The 6196-nt window shown below is 41.1% G+C and overlaps 1 non-coding gene across 1 annotated transcript; it reads left to right on the top strand.

The window, feature by feature from the left end:
* The first annotated feature begins 4812 nt into the window (after positions 1 to 4812).
* On the top strand, positions 4813 to 4941 carry LOC127234789 (small nucleolar RNA SNORA51). Its single transcript, XR_007835609.1, has one exon. It is a non-coding gene; the product is annotated as a small nucleolar RNA SNORA51 (small nucleolar RNA).
* The last annotated feature ends 1255 nt before the right edge of the window (positions 4942 to 6196 follow it).

Raw genomic sequence — 6196 nt, 5'->3', positions numbered from 1 at the left:
AGGATTATTGGCACTGCTCTGTAGCTCACACCTCCTAGCACACCCACCCAGGATGGAAGGAAAAGACATGTGAGATGTGTCTGATTGCTCATTTCCCACTAGCTGTGTCATCCTTGGGTTCTTGGAGCCTGAAACAAAAGCCAGGCTTTCCCAAGGAAGCCTGCAACTGTGTATTTACATACTTTCCAAACCTTATCTTATAAAAGAAAAAACACTCATTAAAGTGTCAGCTTTCTTCTCCAGTTTGTAGTTTCCCTCATGGTAATATATTGGTGGAATCGAGGATGACAATATTGTGCCACTGACATCCTGTTTTGGTGACTTTAAAGTGTCTGTTCATATGGAGAATCCACTCCATATAAAACATAAATCCACTGCACCCACCTGCCACCAGTATTGCAGGAACATGTGTGCTCTTTACTCTTCATGTGCTTTCCAGGGGAGTTTGCTAACAGAGCTAGGGCGGAGAACATATCTTTAACTCAGACAGATGGTGAAGGCATTCCCTCTTGTGGACCACCTGTTATCAGTTGGTAGTGAATCCAGTAACTGTGTGTTAAGGCGGAATCTAAAGCCAAATCCAACCAGTGGTGCATCGTGACATTATTGACTAGTGATGTCTGTTGTGGGTAGGGCATGAGGTCAGAGTGTAGGTGTCATGTATTTGCCCTGGAAAAATCTGTCTCCTACTAGATCAGTGGTTCATATTTGATTGGCTGGTCTTTCTCAGTGTGTGCCTAGGGCATTGCCATGTAGAGTAGAATCTTGATATGTGACTGCTGAATGAGGCTATGCAATGAGTGTTTTCATTCCAGTGAGTGTGGAAGGGAAGAGAGAAAAGCAAGACAAATGATTTAGGCTTTGAAGTAGTGTGTGAGCAGCATTTGAGGACGCAGTCCTCCAGTGTTGCTGGAATATCATGTGATAGATGGCGATCTCTTTTCTTCACCTAAAGCCATTTCAAGATGCAAAATGTTAACAGCTGCCACTGGCACCTTCCTTAAAGTACAAGTCAAGCTGCTGGAAGCCACAGAGGTTCAGCAGGCCCATGCTTGGGAATGGATTTCCTGGTACTAGTAAGTGCTTCAAATGGCAACCACCCGTGGAGCATTCTCTAGGAGAGTCACCACATCAAAGTGTCTAATTGATTGATGTCCATGTGAGGGGCTTGTGTATCAACAGACTGGCTTCTTAGTCTCAGGGGCACATTAGTCCTCCACCCCCACCCTAGGTGTGCTATAGCTTTTCATGATCAGCCAGGAAGCCACAGAGAAGAGATACCTGCCTGAGCAGCACAGACTTGAAGGATCTGGAGCAGGACAGAACTCCAGGCCTGCGTGCAGAAAGAAGACCTTTCTGTTGGTGCTGTTTGAATGGGAATCAGTGTTTAGTTTCCAGAATAACTCTTAGACTTCACATTTTATTTTTTTTTATGCATATAGAGTATTTTTTATTTAATTTTATATAACAAAGTCCAATTAAATGAAAACAAACATTTATACACAATATTTGGGAATTTGGGCATCGTTCTTTCCAAACTACTTCCTGCTGGTAAGGGGCGCTGTCTTGGGGGATTCGAAGAAGATTCAGATATCCTAGCTGTAGTCTGTAGGGCTGTTTTGTCCAGCTGTTTGGAATGTAGGATCAGCTTGTACTCTGTTTCAGGCGGTCTGGTGTGATCAAACCACATTAGTCTGGAAGGAATCCACATCTTTTCATTTTCTGTGGAAACAAAAATAGAAATTCTTTTCCCCAGTAACTTGTTCTTCAACTTAAATTTTGGAGTCAAAGCGTTTTTTTTTATTATTATTATTATTTTACATGTCGATCCCAGTTCCCTCTCCCTCCCTCCCTCCCTCACCCCAAGCCCTCCCTCCCTCCTTCCCTCCCTTTTGCCCTCTCTACCCTCTCCCATGCACTCTAAACACCCTCCCCTTCCAACCCCCACCACAATACAATATGTAGGGGAATGCCATCCAGTTGGGGTCATGTAGATCTGACAGGTCCTGTGAAGTAGGGACTAGGGCTTCTCTCCTATCTCTAGAATAAGGCAGTTATCCCTCCATGGGGGATATGTTTGCAATAGACTTCACATTTTAATTACACTTAAAACATTGCCTCATTGCAGTGTAATAATTGCTCATCCTTGTGATTTTCATATGTCTATGAAAGTTTTTTCAGAGTAGGTTAATTGAGAAGAGGAGAGACCCAGCCTGAATGTGGACTGCACTAATCCCATGGACTGAGGTTCTAAGCTGAATATAGTGGGGGGAAGGATAAGGCAAGTTGACCATCAGCCTCCCTCCCCGTCTGTATACTCCCTGTTTTGCTTAGAAGTGAGTGGGACTCCTCAAGCTCCAGAAGTCACAATTGACCATACTTCCCTATCATGATGGACTATGTGCCTTCAAACTGTGAGACAAAATAACCCTTTCTTCTCTTCAGTTGTTTCTTGTCCAGTACTTACTCATAACAATGAGAAAAGTAATTAATATACATGACATATTGTCATAGTGATAAAATAATGAGGTTAGGTGCCCCATTTGAGCCAGAGTAGTATTAATGGAGGCTGTACATTCTAGTTTTATGCCAATGTGACATAAGCTAGAGTCATCAGAAAGGAGGGAACCTCAGTTGAGAAAATGCCTCCATAAAATAGTGCTAGAGGCAAGGCTATAGGACATTTTCTATTGATGGGGTAGGGCCCAGAGGGTACCATTTCTGGGCTGTGGTCTTGTATTCTATAAGAAAGCAGGCTGAACAAACCACAAGGAGCAAGCCAGTAAGCAGCATCCTCCATGGCCTCTTTATCAGCTCCTACCTCCAGGCTTCTGCCATGCTTGAGTTCCTGCCTTGACTTCTTTGATGATGAACTGTGATGTGGAAGTATAAGTCAAATAAATCCTTTCATCCCAAAGTTGCTTTGGTTAGGTTGTTTCATCACAAAATTGGTATTGGAATAGTGGAGTATTGCTGTGACAGACCTGGCAATACTGTTTTGGGGAGGATGATGGAAGGACTTTAAAACTTTGTGCTAGAAAAGACCTTAGGTGTTGACAACTCAACTAGTGATTCCTTGGGATCTTGGAAGATTGAGAATAATACAGACAATGGAGGCCTGGCTTGTGACATTTCAGAGGGAAGATTCTACAAGGGCCTTCTATGAGATGAATCTGTGGTGTCTGGTCAGCTGGGGTTGGAGAATCTACTGTGATTAACAAGAAAGCAGAAGCACTAAAGTAAGACCTCTGTCTTCTGGGACAATTGATGCTGGTTACCTAAAGCTGAAAAATTAGCAATGATTAAGAAAAGACCAACATTGTTGAGGTAAAATCTTCTGGGAAGGGTTTTCTCAGAGACAGCGAATAGAAGCTCTGTTCCACTTGGTCATGTGAGAGTCACACAGGTGGTATGTGTTTTGAAGGAATGAAGGGGTAATGGAGAACAGCTGAGCCATGGCACTGTGAGGGACCAGGAGAGGACATTGATTAAAGTGTAGCCTAAATAGCATTTGAAGGCCCAGCATTGAAATGGTCAGGCAGAGAAGTTGAGGTTTGACACCATGAAGAGAGGCTATTGGTGGAAGTGCAGTCAAATTGCAATAGAAGACCCAAGCATTTTGTAGATGCCAATGGCGTCGGGTGCCCACCAAGAACAGCAGCAGTGGAGGAGTCTGATCCTAGAAGTCAAGCTGTGTGTGCTGCAGAGGGTAGAGTTGGAGAGAATGAATACCCAGACATTGGGTATTGGTTTATTTATACAGTAGCAGCTTGGATTTTGCTTTGTTCAGGTTGCGACTGTGCCCTGGTTCTCTCCTCTTGAAGTAAGAAGGTATTTGATTTAATTATGAGTTTTGCAGAGTCCATAGATGAAAGAATTTGAACATTTAAAAGAAATTTTGGATTTTTTTTAATGATAATGGATATTTTAAAGGGATTGAAGTTTTAATGTGTTTGAGTTGGTAAGGACTGAAACTTTTAAAGTTATGTTTTGTCCTGTGATATTAATATTAATGTGCCATCTTGAGGATAAATGAGAAAGGAACAGTTCTAATTGAAAAGTGATCAAGGGGTCATTTGTGATGGCTGGTTTTATGACAACTTGCAGAAGCTAGAGTCTTTAGAAAGGAGGGTGCCTCAATTGAAAAAATGCCACAGTAAGATCAGGCTGTAGAAAAACCTGTAGAACATTTTCTTAATTATTGATTGATGGGGGAGGGCCCAGCCCATTATGGGTGGTGCCATCCCTGGGTTGATGTCCCTGGGTTTTATAAGAAAGCAGGCTGAGCAAGCCATAGGGAGTAAGCCAGTAAGCAGAACCCTCAATGATCCTAGCTCCTGTCCCCAGATTCCTGCCATGACTTCTTGATGATGAACTGTGATGTGGAAGTATAAGTTGTAAAACCCTTTAATCCCAAAGTTGTTTTGGTCATGGTGTTTCATCACAGCAATAGTAACCCTAAATAAGTCAGAGGCATAATGGTAAGCCTGCAGTCTTGCCATCTGTAAGTAGTCAGGAATCTTTATCCCCAAAGACAAAGCAAGGAACTTGGACTTTTACCCCTCTTTGATAATTAAAGTGGTGTAATATCAGTGTGGCATGTACAGTGCCTGCTGAGGCAGAAGATTAAGTAAGAACCCAAATATCACTGTATAGAAGGGAAAATGTTTACGATACAATTGAAAGTCACCTATCATATCAAGAACCAGGACAGTCTCAGCTGGAACAAGAAAAGAAAACTGAGATAAATCAACACCCACACGGCACAGATTTTGGAGTTGTCTGAGGAATTTGACAGTGCTTCAGGAAGTCTGCCTCATGCTTATCACAGGCTGTGTTCTTAGGCTGACTTTATGCAGAAAAGAGGCAGAGTAAACCTACTACTGTTCACATAAGCCCAGGCCATTATGCCTAGACTGTATTGTGAGTGATGATACATGGATTTGGAAAGAAGAAAATGCTTCATTGAGCAATCATGGACAAGCTGGAAACAGATGAAAAAGTTTCATCAAATGAACAGAAAGTCTCAGATGAAAAACAATGGAAGTAGAAAGAAAAATGGAAGTATGGGAATGAATCAATAACCTGGAATTTTCAATGGATACACTTAGCAGCCGAATGGGAAGAATTTGGGGGCAGAACAGTAGAAATGGCTTAATCTTGACAATAGAGTGAAAAGAGCCCAGAGGAAGAAGCAGAGCTCAAAGGCCCTCCAAAGGAGGACACAACACAGCTATAGAAGCACAGGGAAAGAGAAAGAAAGAAGGCATTTCAAATGGCTGAGAATCTCTCATGGATTTTAAGTTATGACCCTCATAATGAAGAAGCTGAGCAACACAACACAATGCAGTCCCATGCAGATCATGTAAAACTTATCACCACATTTTGAACACCACAGACAGAAGCATTCTTAGAAGAGTCAGAGGAAAAAGCCTATCTTACCCCCACCCTGAGTAGGAAAATAATTTGAATAACAGTTTCATATAAGGATCCATAGAACCCTGGAAAAAAATGTATAGTACTTTTCAAATGGCTAAAGAAGAGATGTATCAACTCATAAATCCATGTTCAGAGAAAATATTCTTTATGAATAAGAAAGGAATGAATATGTTTTAAGATTAGGAAGAGCTAAGAGTCTTTGTCACCAGTAGACCTATCATAAAAGAGTGGCTGAAGAGAGTTCTCCTAAGCAGAAAGAGAACATGAAAAATGTATTAGAACTTTGTAAGAGAAGAAAGAATAGAATGTTGGAAACATAAGAAGAATAAAATGTTACTGAATCTAACTTTCTCATAATGTCTGGTGGTTGAAGCAAAGAAAAAGAAACCTTGTTGATTATGGTTTTCATTGTATATAGAGGAAACATTTAATGTTGTAAGTGGATGAGTTTAGTAATAGGACTTGGAAGATAGATTCATGACTCTTGAACTGATAAATGTCAGCACTAGGTAGCTATGAGAAGTGATTAGGACAAATGTGTTATTTAAAGCATTCATCAAGAAACCTACACAAAGAGATACATAGGGAGATACTACAGATATATCATAGTGGGTTAAAGGATGTCCAGGTAACTCAAGAGTTCTAGGAAAGAGACAGAAATGAGAAACAAAGAACAAGCAGAAGCCCCAGCGGATCAGTAATTACATTAAATGTAAATTGTCTAGAGACTGACAATAAATTTTAAAAGAATACAACT

This window comes from Phodopus roborovskii, unplaced genomic scaffold (assembly GCF_943737965.1).
Source record: "Phodopus roborovskii unplaced genomic scaffold, PHOROB, whole genome shotgun sequence".
NCBI lineage: Eukaryota > Metazoa > Chordata > Mammalia > Rodentia > Cricetidae > Phodopus > Phodopus roborovskii.
Note: the sequence above shows the minus strand (reverse complement) of the source record. Positions and strands in the feature narration are given on the sequence as shown.